Source organism: Lampetra fluviatilis, chromosome 42 (genome assembly GCF_964198595.1).
Source record: "Lampetra fluviatilis chromosome 42, kcLamFluv1.1, whole genome shotgun sequence".
NCBI classification, from domain to species: domain Eukaryota; kingdom Metazoa; phylum Chordata; class Hyperoartia; order Petromyzontiformes; family Petromyzontidae; genus Lampetra; species Lampetra fluviatilis.
Genome location: NC_136316.1, coordinates 7735963 through 7760118, shown reverse-complemented (window position 1 = coordinate 7760118; position 24156 = coordinate 7735963).

Genomic DNA, 24156 nt, shown 5'->3' with positions numbered 1-24156 from the left:
CCAACCGCCACTGCTCCTCTCCCAATCGCCACTACTTTTCTACCAACCGCCACTACTCCTCTACCAACCGCCACTACTCCTCTACCATCTGCCACTAATCCCCTACCAACCTCCACTACTCCTCCACCAACCACTACTACTCCTCCACCAACCGCCACTACTCCACTACCAACCACCACTACTCCACTACCAACCTCCACTACTCCTCCATCAACCACCACTACTCCTCCACCAACCACCACTACTCCACTACCAACTGCCACTACTCCTCTACCAACCGCTACTATTCTACTACCAACCGCCACTACTCCTCTACCAACCACCACTACTCCACTACCAACCACCACTACTCCACTACCAACCACCACTACTCCACTACAAACCACCACTACTCCTCTACCAACCAGCACTACTCCTCTACCAACCACCACTACTCCTCTACCAACCACCACTACTCCTCAACCAACCACCAATTCTCCTCTACCAACCGCAACTACTCCACTACCAACTGCCACTACTCCACTACCAACCACCGCTACTCCACTACCAACCAACACTACTCCATACCAACAGCCACTACTCCACTACCAACCACCGCTACTCCTCTACCAACCGCCACTACTCCACTACCAACCACCATTACTCCTCTACCAACCGCCACTACTCCACTACCAACCACCACTACTCTTCTACCAACTGCCACTACTCCACTACCAACCGCGACTACTCCACTACCAAACGCCACTACTCCTCTACCAACTGCCACTACTCCTCTACCAACTGCCACTACTCCTCTACCAACCACCACTACTCCTCTACCAACCGCCACTACTCCTCTACCAACCACCACTACTCCTCTACCAACCACCACATTCTCCTCTACCAACTGCCACTACTCCTCTACCAACTGCCACTACTCCTCTACCAACCGCCACTACTCCACTACCAACCACCACTACTCCTCTACCAACCACCACTACTCCACTACTAACCGCCACGACTCCACTACCAACCACCAGCACTCCACTACTAACCACCACGACTCCACTACCAACCGCCACTCCTCCTCTACCAACCACCACTACTGCACTACCAACCGCCACTACTCGACTACCAACTTCCACTACTCCACTACCGCCACTACTCCACTACCAACCACCACTACTCCACTACCAACCGCCACTACTCCACTACCAACTACCACTAATCCACAACCAACCGCCACGACTCCACTACCAACCGCCACTACTCCTCTACCAACCACCACTACTCTACCAACCACCACTACTCCACTACCAACCGCCACTACTCCTCTACCAACCGCCACTACTCCTCTACCAACCGCCACTACTCCTCTACCAACCGCCACTACTCCTCTACCATCTGCCACTAATCCACTACCAACCTCCACTACTCCTCCACCAACCACTACTACTCCTCCACCAACCGCCACTACTCCACTACCAACCACCACTACTCCACTACCAACCTCCACTACTCCTCCATCAACCACCACTACTCCTCCACCAACCACCACTACTCCACTACCAACTGCCACTACTCCTCTACCAACCGCTACTATTCTACTACCAACCGCCACTACTCCTCTACCAACCACCACTACTCCACTACCAACCACCACTACTCCACTACCAACCACCACTACTCCACTACCAACCACCACTACTCCACTACCAACCACCACTACTCCACTACCAACCACCACTACTCCTCTACCAACCAGCACTACTCCTCTACCAACCACCACTACTCCACTACCAACCACCAATTCTCCTCTACCAACCGCAACTACTCCACTACCAACTGCCACTACTCCACTACCAACCACCGCTACTCCACTACCAACCAACACTACTCCATACCAACTGCCACTACTCCACCACCAACCACCACTACTCCACTACCAACCAACACTACTCCACTACCAATCCGCCACTACTCCACTACCAACCACCGCTACTCCTCTACCAACCGCCACTACTCCACTACCAACCAACATTACTCCTCTACCAACCGCCACTACTCCACTACCAACCGCCACTCCTCTTCTACCAACCTCCACTACTCCACTACCAACCGCCACGACTCCACTATCAACTGCCACTACTCCTCTACCAACTGCCACTACTCCACTACCAACTGCCACTATTCCTCTACCAACTGCCACTACTCCTCTACCAACTGCCACTACTCCTCTACCAACCACCAGTACTCCACTACCAACCGCCACTACTCCTCTACCAACCGCCACTACTCTTCTACCAACCACCACTACTCCACTACTACCCACCACTACTGCACTACCAACCGCCACTACTCGACTACCAACCGCCACTACTCCACTACCGCCACTACTCCACTACCAACCACCACTACTCCACTACCAACAGCCACTACTCCACTACCAACTACCACTAATCCACTACCAACGGCCACGACTCCACTACCAACCCCCACTACTACTCTACCAACCACCACTACTCTACCAACCACCACTACTCCACTACCAACCGCCACAACTCCACTACCAACCGCCACTGCTCCTTTCCCAACCGCCACAACTCCTCTACCAACTGCCACAACTCCTCTACCAACCGCCACTACTCCTCTACCAACCGCCACTACTTCTCTACCAACTGCCACTAATCCACTACCAACCTCCACTACTCCACCAACAGCCACTACTCCTCCACCAACCGAAACTACTCCACTAACAACCACCACTACTCCACTACCAACCTCCACTACTCCTCCACCAACCGCCACTACTCCTCTACCAACCGCTACTACTCCATTACCAACCGCCACTACTCCTCTACCAACAACCACTACTCCGCTACCAACCACCACTACTCCACTACCAACCACCACTACTCCACCACCAACCACCACTACTCCACTACCAACCACCACTACTCCACTACCAACCACCACTACTCCACTACCAACCACCACTACTCCTCTACCAACCAGCACTACTCCTCTACCAACCGCCACTACTCCTCTACCAACCACCACTACTCCTCAACCAACCACCAATTCTCCTCTACCAACCACCACTACTCCACAACCAACTGCCACTACTCCACTACCAACCACCGCTACTCCACAACCAACCACCACTACTCAACTACCAACCTCCACTATTCCACTACCAACTGCCACTACTCCTCTACCAACTGCCACTACTCCTCTACCAACTGCCACTACTCCTCTACCAACCACCACTACTCCTCTACCAACCGCCACTACTCCTCTACCAACCACCACTAGTCCACCACCAACCACCACTACTCCACTACCAACCACCACTACTCCACTACCAACCACCACTACTCCACTACCAACCACCACTACTCCTCTACCAACCAGCACTACTCCTCTACCAACCGCCACTACTCCTCTAACAACCACCACTACTCCTCAACCAACCACCAATTCTCCTCTCCCAACCGCCACAACTCCTCTACCAACTGCCAATACTCCTCTACCAACCGCCACTACTCCTCTACCAACCGCCACTACTTCTCTACCAACTGCCACTAATCCACTACCAACCTCCACTACTCCTCCACCAACAGCCACTACTCCTCCACCAACCGCCACTACTCCACTAACAACCGCTACTACTCCATTACCAACCGCCACTACTCCTCTACCAACAACCACTACTCCGCTACCAACCACCACTACTCCACTACCAACCTCCACTACTCCTCCACCAACCGCCACTACTCCTCTACCAACCGCTACTACTCCATTACCAACCGCCACTACTCCTCTACCAACAACCACTACTCCGCTACCAACCACCACTACTCCACTACCAACCACCACTACTCCACCACCAACCACCACTACTCCACTACCAACCACCACTACTCCACTACCAACCACCACTACTCCACTACCAACCACCACTACTCCTCTACCAACCAGCACTACTCCTCTACCAACCGCCACTACTCCTCTACCAACCACCACTACTCCTCAACCAACCACCAATTCTCCTCTACCAACCACCACTACTCCACAACCAACTGCCACTACTCCACTACCAACCACCGCTACTCCACAACCAACCACCACTACTCAACTACCAACCTCCACTATTCCACTACCAACTGCCACTACTCCTCTACCAACTGCCACTACTCCTCTACCAACTGCCACTACTCCTCTACCAACCACCACTACTCCTCTACCAACCGCCACTTCTCCTCTACCAACCACCACTTCTCCACCACCAACCACCACTACTCCACTACCAACCACCACTACTCCACTACCAACCACCACTACTCCACTACCAACCACCATTACTCCTCTACCAACCAGCACTACTCCTCTACCAACCGCCACTACTCCTCTAACAACCACCACTACTCCTCAACCAACCACCAATTCTCCTCTACCAACGACTACTACTCCACAACCAACTGTCACTACTCCACTACCAACCACCGCTACTCCACTACCAACTAACACTACTCCATACCAACCACCACTACTCCACCTACAACCACCACTACTCCACTACCAACCAACACTACTCCACTACCAACCTCCACTACTCCACTACCAACCACCGCTACTCCTCTACCAACCGCCACTACTCCACTACCAACCACCACTACTCCTCTACCAACCGCCACTACTCCACTACCAACCGCCACTACTCTTCAACCAACCGCCACTACTCCACTACCAACCACCACTACTCCACTACCAACCACCACTACTCCACTACCAACCACCACTACTCCTCTACCAACCAGCACTACTCCTCTACCAACCACCACTACTCCTCTACCAACCACCACTACTCCTCAACCAACCACCAATTCTCCTCTACCAACCGCAACTACTCTACTACCAACTGCCACTACTCCACTACCAACCACCGCTACTCCACTACCAACCAACACTACTCCATACCAACCGCCACTACTCCACCACCAACCACCACTACTCCACTACCAACCAACACTACTCCACTACCAATCCGCCACTACTCCACTACCAACCACTGCTACTCCTCTACCAACCGCCACTACTCCACTACCAACCACCATTACTCCTCTACCAACCGCCACTACTCCACTACCAACGGCCACTACTCTTCTACCAACCTCCACTACTCCACTACCAACCGCCACGACTCCACTATCAACCGCCACTACTCCTCTACCAACTGCCACTTCTCCACTACCAACTGCCACTATTCCTCTATCAACTGCCACTACTCCTCTACCAACTGCCACTACTCCTCTACCAACCGCCAGTACTCCACTACCAACCGCCACTACTCCTCTACCAACCGCCACTACTCTTCTACCAACCACCACTACTCCACTACTAACCGCCACAACTCCACTACCAACCGCCACTCCTCCTCTACCAACCACCACTACTGCACTACCAACCGCCACTACTCGACTACCAACCGCCACTACTCCACTACCGCCACTACTCCACTACCAACCACCACTACTCCACTACCAACCGCCACACCTCCACTTCCAACTACCACTAATCCACTACCAACCACCACGACTCCACTACCAACCCCCACTACTCCTCTACCAACCACCACTACTCTACCAACCACCACTACTCCACTACCAACCGCCACAACTCCACTACCAACCGCCACTGCTCCTCTCCCAACCGCCACAACTCCTCTACCAACTGCCACTACTCCTCTACCAACCGCCACTACTCCTCTACCAACCGCCACTACTTCTCTACCAACTGCCACTAATCCACTACCAACCTCCACTACTCCTCCACCAACAGCCACTACTCCTCCACCAACCGCCACTACTCCACTACCAACCACCACTACTCCACTACCAACCTCCACTACTCCTCCACCAACCGCCACTACTCCTCTACCAACCGCTACTACTCCATTACCAACCGCCACTACTCCTCTACCAACCACCACTACTCCGCTACCAACCACCACTACTCCACTACCAACCACCACTACTCCACCACCAACCACCACTACTCCACTACCAACCACCACTACTCCACTACCAACCACCACTACTCCACTACCAACCACCACTACTCCTCTACCAACCAGCACTACTCCTCTACCAACCGCCACTACTCCTCTACCAACCAACACTACTCCTCAACCAACCACCAATTCTCCTCTACCAACCACCACTACTCCACAACCAACTGCCACTACTCCACTACCAACCACCGCTACTCCACTACCAACCAACACTACTCCATACCAACCGCCACTACTCCACCACCAACCACCACTACTCCACTACCAACCAACACTACTCCACTACCAACCGCCACTAATCCATTACCAACCACCACTACTCCTCTTCCAACCGCCACTACTCCACTACCAACCACCACTACTCCTCTACCAACCACCACTACTCAACTACCAACCGCCACTACTCTTCTACCAACCGCCACTACTCCACTACCAACCTCCACTACTCCACTACCAACTGCCACTACTCCTCTACCAACTGCCACTACTCCTCTACCAACTGCCACTACTCCTCTCCCAACCACCACTACTCCTCTACCAACCGCCACTACTCCTCTACCAACCACCACTACTCCACCACCAACCACCACTACTCCACTACCAACCACCACTACTCCACTACCAACCACCACTACTCCACTACCAACCACCACTACTCCTCTACCAACCAGCACTACTCCTCTACCAACCGCCACTACTCCTCTAACAACCACCACTACTCATCAACCAACCACCAATTCTCCTCTACCAACCACCACTACTCCACAACCAAATGTCACTACTCCACTACCAACCACCGCTACTCCACTACCAACCAACACTACTCCATACCAACCACCACTACTCCACCACCAACCACCACTACTCCACTACCAACCAACACTACTACACTACCAACCTCCACTACTCCACTACCAACCACCGCTACTCCTCTACCAACCGCCACTACTCCACTACCAACAACCACTACTCCTCTACCAACCGCCACTACTCCACTACCAACCGCCACTACTCTTCAACCAACCGCCACTACTCCACTACCAACCTCCACTACTCCTCTACCAACCGCCACTACTCCTCTACCAACTGCCACTACTCCTCTACCAACCACCGCTACTACTCTACCAACCACCGCTACTCCTCTACCAACCGCCACTACTCCTCTACCAACCACCACTACTCCTCTACCAACCACCACTACTCCTCTACCAACTGCCAATACTCTTCTACCAACTGCCACTGCTCCTCTACCAACCACCACTACTCCTCAACCAACCACCAATTCTCCTCTACCAACCACCACTACTCCACAACCAACTGCCACTACTCCACTACCAACCACCGCTACTCCACTACCAACCAACACTACTCCATACCAACCGCCACTACTCCACCACCAACCACCACTACTCCACTACCAACCAACACTACTCCACTACCAACCGCCACTAATCCACTACCAACCACCACTACTCCTCTACCAACCGCCACTACTCCACTACCAACCACCACTACTCCTCTACCAACCACCACTACTCAACTACCAACCGCCACTACTCTTCTACCAACCGCCACTACTCCACTACCAACCTCCACTACTCCACTACCAACTGCCACTACTCCTCTACCAACTGCCACTACTCCTCTACCAACTGCCACTACTCCTCTACCAACCACCACTACTCCTCTACCAACTGCCACTACTCCTCTACCAACCACCACTACTCCTCTACCAACCTCCACTACTCCACTACCAACCGCCACTACTCCTCTACCAACCGCCACTACTCCTCTACCAACTGCCACTACTCCTCTACCAACCACCGCTACTCCTCTACCAACCGCCACTACTCCACTACCAACCACCACTACTCCTCTACCAACCACCACTACTCCTCTACCAACTGCCAATACTCCTCTACCAACTGCCACTGCTCCTCTACCAACCACCACTACTCCTCAACCAACCACCAATTCTCCTCTACCAACCACCACTACTCCACAACCAACTGCCACTACTCCACTACCAACCACCGCTACTCCACTACCAACCAACACTACTCCATACCAACCGCCACTACTCCACCACCAACCACCACTACTCCACTACCAACCAACACTACTCCACTACCAACCGCCACTAATCCACTACCAACCACCACTACTCCACCACCAACCACCACTACTCCACTACCAACCACCACTACTCCACTACCAACCACCACTACTCCACTTCCAACCACCACTACTCCTCTACCAACCAGCACTACTCCTCTACCAACCGCCACTACTCCTCTACCAACCACCACTACTCCTCAACCAACCACCAATTCTCCTCTACCAACCACCACTACTCCACAACCAACTGCCACTACTCCACTACCAACCACTGCTACTCCACTACCAACCAACACTACTCCATACCAACCGCCACTACTCCACCACCAACCACCACTACTCCACTACCAACCAACACTACTCCACTACCAACCGCCACTAATCCACTACCAACCACCACTACTCCTCTACCAACCGCCACTACTCCACTACCAACCACCACTACTCCTCTACCAACCGCCACTACTCCACTACCAACCGCCACTACTCTTCTACCAACCGCCACTACTCCACTACCAACCTCCACTACTCCACTACCAACTGCCACTACTCCTCTACCAACTGCCACTACTCCTATACCAACCGCCACTACTCCTCTACCAACCACCACTACTCCACCACCAACCACCACTACTCCACTACCAACCACCACTACTCCACTACTAACCACCACTACTCCTCTACCAACCAGCACTACTCCTCTACCAACCGCCACTACTCCTCTAACAACCACCACTACTCCTCAACCAACCACCAATTCTCCTCTACCAACCACCACTACTCCACTACCAACCGCCACTACTCCACTACCAACCACCGCTACTCCTCTACCAACCGCCACTACTCCACTACCAACCACCACTACTCCTCTACCAACCGCCACTTCTCCACAACCAACCTCCACTACTCCACTACCAACCGCCACTACTCCACTACCAACTGCCACTACTCCTCTACCAACTGCCACTACTCCTCTACCAATCACCACTACTCCACTACCAACCGCCACTACTCCTCTACCAACCGCCACTACTCCACTACCAACTGCAACTACTCCACTACCAACCGCCACTACTCTACTACCAACCGCCACTACTCCTCTACCAACTGCGACTACTCCTCTACCAACCACCACTACTCCACTACCAACCAACACTACTCCACTACCAACCGCCACTAATCCACTACCAACCACCACTACTCCTCTACCAACCACCACTACTCCACTACCAACCACCACTACTCCTCTACCAACCGCCACTACTCCACTACCAACTGCCACTACTCCTCTATCAACTGCCACTACTCCTCTACCAACTGCCACTACTCCTCTACCAACCACCACTTCTCCTCTACCAACCGCCACTACTCCTCTACCAACCACCACTACTCCACCACCAACCACCACTACTCCACTACCAACCGCCACTACTCCTCTACCAACTGCCACTACTCCTCTACCAACCACCACTACTCCACTACCAACCAACACTACTCCACTACCAACCGCCACTAATCCAATAACAACCACCACTACTCCTCTACCAACCACCACTACTCCACTACCAACCACCACTACTCCTCTACCAACCGTCACTACTCCACTACCAACCACCACTACTCCTCTACCAACCAGCACTACTCCTCTACCAACCGTCACTACTCCTCTAACAACCACCACTACTCGTCAACCAACCACCAATTCTCCTCTACCAACCACCACTACTCCTCAACCAACCGCCACTACTCCACTACCAACCTCCACTACTCCTCTACCAACCGCCACTACTCCACTACCAACTGCCACTACTCCTCTACCAACCACCGCTACTCCTCTACCAACCACCGCTACTCCTCTACCAACCGCCACTACTCCTCTACCAACCACCACTACTCCTCTACCAACCACCACTACTCCTCTACCAACTGCCAATACTCTTTACCAACTGCCACTGCTCCTCTACCAACCACCACTACTCCTCAACCAACCACCAATTCTCCTCTACCAACCACCACTACTCCACAACCAACTGCCACTACTCCACTACCAACCACCGCTACTCCACTACCAACCAACACTACTCCATACCAACCGCCACTACTCCACCACCAACCACCACTACTCCACTACCAACCAACACTACTCCACTACCAACCGCCACTAATCCACTACCAACCACCACTACTCCTCTACCAACCGCCACTACTCCACTACCAACCACCACTACTCCTCTACCAACCACCACTACTCAACTACCAACCGCCACTACTCTTCTACCAACCGCCACTACTCCACTACCAACCTCCACTACTCCACTACCAACTGCCACTACTCCTCTACCAACTGCCACTACTCCTCTACCAACTGCCACTACTCCTCTACCAACCACCACTACTCCTCTACCAACCGCCACTACTCCTCTACCAACCACCACTACTCCACCACCAACCACCACTACTCCACTACCAACCACCACTACTCCTCTACCAACCAGCACTACTCATCTACCAACCGCCACTACTCCTCTAACAACCACCACTACTCATCAACCAACCACCAATTCTACTCTACCAACCACCACTACTCCACAACCAACTGTCACTACTCCACTACCAACCACTGCTACTCCACTACCAACCAACACTACTCCATTCCAACCACCACTACTCCACCACCAACCACCACTACTCCACTACCAACCAACACTACTTCACTACCAACCTCCACTACTCCACTACCAACCACCGCTACTCCTCTACCAACCGCCACTACTCCACTACCAACCACCACTACTCCTCTACCAACCGCCACTACTCCACTACAAACCGCCACTACTCTTCAACCAACCGCCACTACTCCACTACCAACCTCCACTACTCCACTACCAACCGCCACTACTCCTCTACCAACCGCCACTACTCCTCTACCAACTGCCACTACTCCTCTACCAACCACCGCTACTCCTCTACCAACCGCCACTACTCCACTACCAACCACCACTACTCCTCTACCAACCACCACTACTCCTCTACCAACTGCCAATACTCCTCTACCAACTGCCACTGCTCCTCTACCAACCACCACTACTCCTCAACCAACCACCAATTCTCCTCTACCAACCACCACTACTCCACAACCAACTGCCACTACTCCACTACCAACCACCGCTACTCCACTACCAACCAACACTACTCCATACCAACCGCCACTACTCCACCACCAACCACCACTACTCCACTACCAACCAACACTACTCCACTACCAACCGCCACTAATCCACTACCAACCACCACTACTCCACCACCAACCACCACTACTCCACTACCAACCACCACTACTCCACTACCAACCACCACTACTCCACTTCCAACCACCACTACTCCTCTACCAACCAGCACTACTCCTCTACCAACCGCCACTACTCCTCTACCAACCACCACTACTCCTCAACCAACCACCAATTCTCCTCTACCAACCACCACTACTCCACAACCAACTGCCACTACTCCACTACCAACCACTGCTACTCCACTACCAACCAACACTACTCCCTACCAACCGCCACTACTCCACCACCAACCACCACTACTCCACTACCAACCAACACTACTCCACTACCAAGCGCCACTAATCCACTACCAACCACCACTACTCCTCTACCAACCGCCACTACTCCACTACCAACCACCACTACTCCTCTACCAACCGCCACTACTCCACTACCAACCGCCACTACTCTTCTACCAACCGCCACTACTCCACTACCAACCTCCACTACTCCACTACCAACTGCCACTACTCTTCTACCAACTGCCACTACTCCTCTACCAACTGCCACTACTCCTATACCAACCGCCACTACTCCTCTACCAACCACCACTACTCCACCACCAACCACCACTACTCCACTACCAACCACCACTACTCCACTACTAACCACCACTACTCCTCTACCAACCAGCACTACTCCTCTACCAACCGCCACTACTCCTCTAACAACCACCACTACTCCTCAACCAACCACCAATTCTCCTCTACCAACCACCACTACTCCACAACCAACTGTCACTACTCCACTACCAACCACCGCTACTCCACTACCAACCAACACTACTCCACTACCAACCGCCACTACTCCACTACCAACCACCGCTACTCCTCTACCAACCGCCACTACTCCACTACCAACCACCACTACTCCTCTACCAACCGCCACTTCTCCACTACCAACCTCCACTACTCCACTACCAACCGCCACTACTCCACTACCAACCGCCACTACTCCTCTACCAACTGCCACTACTCCTCTACCAATCACCACTACTCCACTACCAACCGCCACTACTCCTCTACCAACCGCCACTACTCCACTACCAACTGCAACTACTCCACTACCAACCGCCACTACTCTACTACCAACCGCCACTACTCCTCTACCAACTGCGACTACTCCTCTACCAACCACCACTACTCCACTACCAACCAACACTACTCCACTACCAACCGCCACTAATCCACTACCAACCACCACTACTCCTCTACCAACCACCACTACTCCACTACCAACCACCACTACTCCTCTACCAACCGCCACTACTCCACTACCAACTGCCACTACTCCTCTACCAACTGCCACTACTCCTCTACCAACTGCCACTACTCCTCTACCAACCACCACTTCTCCTCTACCAACCGCCACTACTCCTCTACCAACCACCACTACTCCACCACCAACCACCACTACTCCACTACCAACCGCCACTACTCCTCTACCAACTGCCACTACTCCTCTACCAACCACCACTACTCCACTACCAACCAACACTACTCCACTACCAACCGCCACTAATCCAATAACAACCACCACTACTCCTCTACCAACCACCACTACTCCACTACCAACCACCACTACTCCTCTACCAACCGTCACTACTCCACTACCAACCACCACTACTCCTCTACCAACCAGCACTACTCCTCTACCAACCGTCACTACTCCTCTAACAACCACCACTACTCGTCAACCAACCACCAATTCTCCTCTACCAACCACCACTACTCCACAACCAACTGTCACTACTTCACTACCAACCACCGCTACTCCACTACCAACCAACACTACTCCTCTACCAACTGCCACTACTCCTCTACCAACCACCGCTACTCCTCTACCAACCGCCACTACTCCACTACCAACCACCACTACTCCTCTACCAACCACCACTACTCCTCTACCAACTGCCAATACTCCTCTACCAACTGCCACTGCTCATCTACCAACCACCACTACTCCTCAACCAACCACCAATTCTCCTCTACCAACCACCACTACTCCACAACCAACTGCCACTACTCCACTACCAACCACCGCTACTCCACTACCAACCAACACTACTCCATACCAACCGCCACTACTCCACCACCAACCACCACTACTCCACTACCAACCAACACTACTCCACTACCAACCGCCACTAATCCACTACCAACCACCACTACTCCACCACCAACCACCACTACTCCACTACCAACCACCACTACTCCACTACCAACCACCACTACTCCACTTCCAACCACCACTACTCCTCTACCAACCAGCACTACTCCTCTACCAACCGCCACTACTCCTCTACCAACCACCACTACTCCTCAACCAACCACCAATTCTCCTCTACCAACCACCACTACTCCACAACCAACTGCCACTACTCCACTACCAACCACTGCTACTCCACTACCAACCAACACTACTCCATACCAACCGCCACTACTCCACCACCAACCACCACTACTCCACTTCCAACCAACACTACTCCACTACCAAGCGCCACTAATCCACTACCAACCACCACTACTCCTCTACCAACCGCCACTACTCCACTACCAACCACCACTACTCCTCTACCAACCGCCACTACTCCACTACCAACCGCCACTACTCTTCTACCAACCGCCACTACTCCACTACCAACCTCCACTACTCCACTACCAACTGCCACTACTCTTCTACCAACTGCCACTACTCCTCTACCAACTGCCACTACTCCTATACCAACCGCCACTACTCCTCTACCAACCACCACTACTCCACCACCAACCACCACTACTCCACTACCAACCACCACTACTCCACTACTAACCACCACTACTCCTCTACCAACCAGCACTACTCCTCTACCAACCGCCACTACTCCTCTAACAACCACCACTACTCCTCAACCAACCACCAATTCTCCTCTACCAACCACCACTACTCCACAACCAACTGTCACTACTCCACTACCAACCACCGCTACTCCACTACCAACCAACACTACTCCACTACCAACCGCCACTACTCCACTACCAACCACCGCTACTCCTCTACCAACCGCCACTACTCCACTACCAACCACCACTACTCCTCTACCAACCGCCACTTCTCCACTACCAACCTCCACTACTCCACTACCAACCGCCACTACTCCACTACCAACCGCCACTACTCCTCTACCAACTGCCACTACTCCTCTACCAATCACCACTACTCCACTACCAACCGCCACTACTCCTCTACCAACCGCCACTACTCCACTACCAACTGCAACTACTCCACTACCAACCGCCACTACTCTACTACCAACCGCCACTACTCCTCTACCAACTGCGACTACTCCTCTACCAACCACCACTACTCCACTACCAACCAACACTACTCCACTACCAACCGCCACTAATCCACTACCAACCACCACTACTCCTCTACCAACCACCACTACTCCACTACCAACCACCACTACTCCTCTACCAACCGCCACTACTCCACTACCAACTGCCACTACTCCTCTACCAACTGCCACTACTCCTCTACCAACTGCCACTACTCCTCTACCAACCACCACTTCTCCTCTACCAACCGCCACTACTCCTCTACCAACCACCACTACTCCACCACCAACCACCACTACTCCACTACCAACCGCCACTACTCCTCTACCAACTGCCACTACTCCTCTACCAACCACCACTACTCCACTACCAACCAACACTACTCCACTACCAACCGCCACTAATCCAATAACAACCACCACTACTCCTCTACCAACCACCACTACTCCACTACCAACCACCACTACTCCTCTACCAACCGTCACTACTCCACTACCAACCACCACTACTCCTCTACCAACCAGCACTACTCCTCTACCAACCGTCACTACTCCTCTAACAACCACCACTACTCGTCAACCAACCACCAATTCTCCTCTACCAACCACCACTACTCCACAACCAACTGTCACTACTTCACTACCAACCACCGCTACTCCACTACCAACCAACACTACTCCACTACCAACCGCCACTACTCCACTACCAACCACCGCTACTCCTCTACCAACCGCCACTACTCCACTACCAACCACCACTATTCTTCTACCAACCGCCACTACTCCTCTACCAACCGCCACTACTCCACTACCAACCGCCACTATTCTTCTACCAACCGCCACTACTCCACTACCAACCTCCACTACTCCACTACCAACCGCTACTACTCCACTACCAACCGCCACTACTCCTCTACCAACTGCCACTACTCCTCTACCAATCACCACTACTCCACTACCAACCGCCACTACTCCTCTACCAACCGCCACTACTCCACTACCAACTGCCACTACTCCACTACCAACCGTCACTACTCCACTACCAACCGCCACTACTCCTCTACCAACTGCCACTACTCCTCTACCAACCACCACTACTCCACTACCAACCACCACTACTCCTCTACCAACCGCCACTACTCCACTACCAACTGCCACTACTCCTCTACCAACTGCCACTACTCCTCTACCAACTGCCACTACTCCTCTACCAACCACCACTACTCCTCTACCAACCGCCACTACTCCTCTACCAACCACCACTACTCCACCACCAACCACCACTACTCCACTACCAACCGCCACTACTCCTCTACCAACTGCGACTACTCCTCTACCAACCACCACTACTCCACTACCAACCAACACTACTCCACTACCAACCGCCACTAATCCACTACCAACCAACACTACTCCTCTACCAACCACCACTACTCCACTACCAACCACCACTACTCCTCTACCAACCGCCACTACTCCACTACCAACTGCCACTACTCCTCTACCAACTGCCACTACTCCTCTACCAACTGCCACTACTCCTCTACCAACCACCACTACTCCTCTACCAACCGCCACTACTCCTCTACCAACTGCCACTACTCCTCTACCAACTGCCACTACTCCTCTACCAACTGCCACTACTCCTCTACCAACCACCACTACTCCTCTACCAACCACCACTACTCCACTACCAACCAACACTACTCCACTACCAACCGCCACTAATCCACTACCAACCACCACTACTCCTCTACCAACCACCACTACTCCACTACCAACCACCACTACTCCTCTACCAACCGCCACTACTCCACTACCAACTGCCACTACTCCTCTACCAACTGCCACTAATCCTCTACCAACTGCCACTACTCCTCTACCAACCACCACTACTCCTCTACCAACCGCCACTACTCCTCTACCAACCACCACTACTCCACCACCACTACTCCACTACCAACCACCACTACTCCACTACCAACCACCACTACTCCACTACCAACCACCACTACTCCTCTACCAACCAGCACTACTCCTCTACCAACCGCCACTACTCCTCTAACAATCACCACTACTCCTCAACCAACCACCAATTCTCCTCTACCAACCACCACTACTCCACAACCAACTGTCACTACTCCACTACCAACCACCGCTACTCCACTACCAACCAACACTACTCCATAACCAAACCACCACTACTCCACCACCAACCACCACTACTCCACTACCAATCAACACTACTCCACTACCAACCGCCACTACTCCACTACCAACCACCGCTACTCCTCTACCAACCGCCACTACTCCACTACCAAGCACCACTACTCCTCTACCAACCGCCACTACTCCACTACCAACCGCCACTACTCTTCTACCAACCGCCACTACTCCACTACCAACCTCCACTACTCCACTACCAACCGCCACAACTCCACTACCAACCGCCACTACTCCTCTACCAACTGCCACTACTCCTCTACCAATCACCACTACTCCACTACCAACCGCCACTACTCCTCTACCAACCGCCACTACTCCACTACCAACTGCCACTACTCCACTACCAACCGTCACTACTCCACTACCAACCGCCACTACTCCTCTACCAACTGCCACTACTCCTCTACCAACCACCACTACTCCACTACCAACCAACACTACTCCACTACCAACCGCCACTAATCCACAACCAACCACCACTACTCCTCTACCAACCACCACTACTCCACTACCAACCACCACTACTCCTCTACCAACCGCCACTACTCCACTACCAACTGCCACTACTCCTCTACCAACTGCCACTACTCCTCTACCAACTGCCACTACTCCTCTACCAACCACCACTACTCCTCTACCAACCGCCACTACTCCTCTACCAACCACCACTACTCCACCACCAACCACCACTACTCCACTACCAACCGCCACTACTCCTCTACCAACTGCGACTACTCCTCTACCAACCACCACTACTCCACTACCAACCAACACTACTCCACTACCAACCGCCACTAATCCACTACCAACCAACACTACTCCTCTACCAACCACCACTACTCCACTACCAACCACCACTACTCCTCTACCAACCGCCACTACTCCACTACCAACTGCCACTACTCCTCTACCAACTGCCACTACTCCTCTACCAACTGCCACTACTCCTCTACCAACCACCACTACTCCTCTACCAACCGCCACTACTCCTCTTCCAACTGCCACTACTCCTCTACCAACTGCCACTACTCCTCTACCAACTGCCACTACTCCTCTACCAACCACCACTACTCCTCTACCAACCACCACTACTCCACTACCAACCAACACTACTCCACTACCAACCGCCACTAATCCACTACCAACCACCACTACTCCTCTACCAACCACCACTACTCCACTACCAACCACCACTACTCCTCTACCAACCGCCACTACTCCACTACCAACTGCCACTACTCCTCTACCAACTGCCACTAATCCTCTACCAACTGCCACTACTCCTCTACCAACCACCACTACTCCTCTACCAACCGCCACTACTCCTCTACCAACCACCACTACTCCACCACCACTACTCCACTACCAACCACCACTACTCCACTACCAACCACCACTACTCCACTACCAACCACCACTACTCCTCTACCAACCAGCACTACTCCTCTACCAACCGCCACTACTCCTCTAACAATCACCACTACTCCTCAACCAACCACCAATTCTCCTCTACCAACCACCACTACTCCACAACCAACTGTCACTACTCCACTACCAACCACCGCTACTCCACTACCAACCAACACTACTCCATAACCAAACCACCACTACTCCACCACCAACCACCACTACTCCACTACCAATCAACACTACTCCACTACCAACCGCCACTACTCCACTACCAACCACCGCTACTCCTCTACCAACCGCCACTACTCCACTACCAAGCACCACTACTCCTCTACCAACCGCCACTACTCCACTACCAACCGCCACTACTCTTCTACCAACCGCCACTACTCCACTACCAACCTCCACTACTCCACTACCAACCGCCACAACTCCACTACCAACCGCCACTACTCCTCTACCAACTGCCACTACTCCTCTACCAATCACCACTACTCCACTACCAACCGCCACTACTCCTCTACCAACCGCCACTACTCCACTACCAACTGCCACTACTCCACTACCAACCGCCACTACTCCACTACCAACCGCCACTACTCCTCTACCAACTGCCACTACTCCTCTACCAACCACCACTACTCCACTACCAACCAACACTACTCCACTACCAACCGCCACTAATCCACTACCAACCACCACTACTCCTCTACCAACCACCACTACTCCACTACCAACCACCACTACTCCTCTACCAACCGCCACTACTCCACTACCAACTGCCACTACTCCTCTACCAACTGCCACTACTCCTCTACCAACTGCCACTACTCCTCTACCAACCACCACTACTCCTCTACCAACCGCCACTACTCCTCTACCAACCACCACTACTCCACCACCAACCACCACTACTCCACTACCAACCGCCACTACTCCTCTACCAACTGCCACTACTCCTCTACCAACCACCACTACTCCACTACCAACCAACACTACTCCACTACCAACCGCCACTAATCCACTACCAACCACCACTACTCCTCTACCAACCACCACTACTCCACTACCAACCACCACTACTCCTCTACCAACTGCCACTACTCCACTACCAACTTCCACTACTCCTCTACCAACTGCCACTAATCCTCTACCAACTGCCACTACTCCTCTACCAACCACCACTACTCCTCTACCAACCGCCACTACTCCTCTAACAACCACCACTACTCCACCACCACTACTCCACTACCAACCACCACTACTCCACTACCAACCACCACTACTCCACTACCAACCACCACTACTCCTCTACCAACCAGCACTACTCCTCTAACAACCGCCACTACTCCTCTAACAATCACCACTACTCCTCAACCAACCACCAATTCTCCTCTACCAACCACCACTACTCCACAACCAACTGTCACTACTCCACTACCAACCACCGCTACTCCACTACCAACCAACACTACTCCATAACCAAACCACCACTACTCCACCACCAACCACCACTACTCCACTACCAATCAACACTACTCCACTACCAACCGCCACTACTCCACTGCCAACCACCGCTACTCCTCTACCAACCGCCACTACTCCACTACCAAGCACCACTACTCCTCTACCAACCGCCACTACTCCACTACCAACCGCCACTACTCTTCTACCAACCGCCACTACTCCACTACCAACCTCCACTACTCCACTACCAACCGCCACAACTCCACTACCAACCGCCACTACTCCTCTACCAACTGCCACTACTCCTCTACCAATCACCACTACTCCACTACCAACCGCCACTACTCCTCTACCAACCGCCACTACTCCACTACCAACTGCCACTACTCCACTACCAACCGCCACTACTCCACTACCAACCGCCACTACTCCTCTACCAACTGCCACTACTCCTCTACCAACCACCACTACTCCACTACCAACCAACACTACTCCACTACCAACCGCCACTAATCCACTACCAACCACCACTACTCCTCTACCAACCACCACTACTCCACTACCAACCACCACTACTCCTCTACCAACCGCCACTACTCCACTACCAACTGCCACTACTCCTCTACCAACTGCCACTACTCCTCTACCAACTGCCACTACTCCTCTACCAACCACCACTACTCCTCTACCAACCGCCACTACTCCTCTACCAACCACCACTACTCCACCACCAACCACCACTACTCCACTACCAACCGCCACTACTCCTCTACCAACTGCCACTACTCCACTACCAACCACCACTACTCCACTACCAACCAACACTACTCCACTACCAACCGCAACTAATCCACTACCAACCACCACTACTCCTCTACCAACCACCACTACTCCACTACCAACCACCACTACTCCTCTACCAACCGCCACTACTCCACTACCAACTGCCACTACTCCTCTACCAACTGCCATTAATCCTCTACCAACTGCCACTACTCCTCTGCCAACCACCACTACTCCTCTACCAACCGCCACTACTCCTCTACCAACCACCACTACTCCACCACCAACCACCACTACTCCACTACCAACCACCACTACTCCACTACCAACCACCACTACTCCACTACCAACCACCACTACTCCTCTACCAACCAGCACTACTCCTCTACCAACCGCCACTACTCCTCTAACAATCACCACTACTCCTCAACCAACCACCAATTCTCCTCTACCAACCACCACTACTCCACAACCAACTGTCACTACTCCTCTACCAACCAGCACTTCTCCACTACCAACCGCCACTACTCCTCTACCAATCACCACTACTCCACTAACAACCGCCACTACTCCTCTACCAACCGCCACTACTCCACTACCAACAGCCACTACTCCACTACCAACCGCCACTACTCCACTACCAACCGCCACTACTCCTCTACCAACTGCCACTACTCCTCTAACAACCACTACTACTCCACTACCAACCAACACTACTCCACTACCAACCGCCACTAATCCACTACCAACCACCACTACTCCTCTACCAACCACCACTACTCCACTACCAACCACCACTACTCCTCTACCAACCGCCACTACTCCACTACCAACTGCCACTACTCCTCTACCAACTGCCACTACTCCTCTACCAACTGCCACTACTCCTCTACCAACCACCACTACTCCTCTACCAACCGCCACTCCTCCTCTACCAACCACCACTACTCCACCACCAACCACCACTACTCCACTACCAACCGCCACTACTCCTCTACCAACTGCCACTGCTCCTCTACCAACCACCACTACTCCACTACCAACCAACACTACTCCACTACCAACCGCCACTAATTCACTACCAACCACCACTACTCCTCTACCAACCACCACTACTCCACTACCATCCACCACTACTCCTCTACCAACCGCCACTACTCCACTACCAACTGCCACTACTCCTCTACCAACTGCCACTAATCCTCTACCAACTGCCACTACTCCTCTACCAACCACCACTACTCCTCTACCAACCGCCACTACTCCTCTACCAACCACCACTACTCCACCACCACTACTCCACTACCAACCACCACTACTCCACTACCAACCACCACTACTCCACTACCAACCACCACTACTCCTCTACCAACCAGCACTACTCCTCTACCAACCGCCACTACTCCTCTAACAATCACCACTACTCCTCAACCAACCACCAATTCTCCTCTACCAACCACCACTACTCCACAACCAACTGTCACTACTCCACTACCAACCACCGCTACTCCACTACCAACCAACACTACTCCATAACCAAACCACCACTACTCCACCACCAACCACCACTACTCCACTACCAATCAACACTACTCCACTACCAACCGCCACTACTCCACTACCAACCACCGCTACTCCTCTACCAACCGCCACTACTCCACTACCAAGCACCACTACTCCTCTACCAACCGCCACTACTCCACTACCAACCGCCACTACTCTTCTACCAACCGCCACTACTCCACTACCAACCTCCACTACTCCACTACCAACCGCCACAACTCCACTACCAACCGCCACTACTCCTCTACCAACTGCCACTACTCCTCTACCAATCACCACTACTCCACTACCAACCGCCACTACTCCTCTACCAACCTCCACTACTCCACTACCAACTGCCACTACTCCACTACCAACCGCCACTACTCCACTACCAACCGCCACTACTCCTCTACAAACTGCCACTACTCCTCTACCAACCACCACTACTCCACTACCAACCAACACTACTCCACTACCAACCGCCACTAATCCACTACCAACCACCACTACTCCTCTACCAACTACCACTACTCCACTACCAACCACCACTACTCCACCACCAACCACCACTACTCCACTACCATCCACCACTACTCCTCTACCAACTGCCACTACTCCTCTACCAACCACCACTACTCCACTACCAACCAACACTACTCCACTACCAACCGCCACTAATCCACTACCAACCACCACTACTCCTCTACCAACCACCACAACTCCACTACCAACCACCACTACTCCTCTACCAACCGCCACTACTCCACTACCAACTGCCACTACTCCTCTACCAACTGCCACTAATCCTCTACCAACTGCCACTACTCCTCTGCCAACCACCACTACTCCTCTACCAACCGCCACTACTCCTCTACCAACCACCACTACTCCACCACCAACCACCACTACTCCACTACCAACCACCACTACTCCACTACCAACCACCACTACTCCACTACCAACCACCACTACTCCTCTACCAACCAGCACTACTCCTCTACCAACCGCCACTACTCCTCTAACAATCACCACTACTCCTCAACCAACCACCAATTCTCCTCTACCAACCACCACTACTCCACAACCAACTGTCACTACTCCACTACCAACCACCGCTACTCCACTACCAACCAACACTACTCCATACCAACCACCACTACTTCACCACCAACCACCACTACTCCACTACCAATCAACACTACTCCACTACCAACCGCCACTACTCCACTACCAACCACCGCTACTCCTCTACCAACCGCCACTACTCCACTACCAACCACCACTACTCCTCTACCAACCGCCACTACTCCACTACCAACCGCCACTACTCTTCTAACAACCGCCACTACTCCACTACCAACCTCCACTACTCCACTACCAACCGCCACTACTCTACTACCAACCGCCACTACTCCTCTACCAACTGCCACTACTCCTCTACCAATCACCACTACTCCACTACCAACCGCCACTACTCCTCTACCAACCGCCACTACTCCACTACCAACTGCCACTACTCCACTACCAACCGCCACTACTCCACTACCAACCGCCACTACTCCTCTACCAACTACCACTACTCCTCTACCAACCACCACTACTCCACTACCAACCGCCACTACTCCACTACCAACCACCACTACTCCTCTACCAACCACCACTACTCCACTACCAACCACCACTACTCCTCTACCAACCGCCACTACTCCACTACCAACTGCCACTACTCCTCTACCAACTGCCACTACTCCTCTACCAACTGCCACTACTCCTCTACCAACTGCCACTACTCCTCTACCAACCACCACTACTCCACTACCAACCGCCACTACTCCACTACCAACCACCGCTACTCCTCTACCAACCGCCACTACTCCACTACCAACCACCACTACTCCTCTACCAAC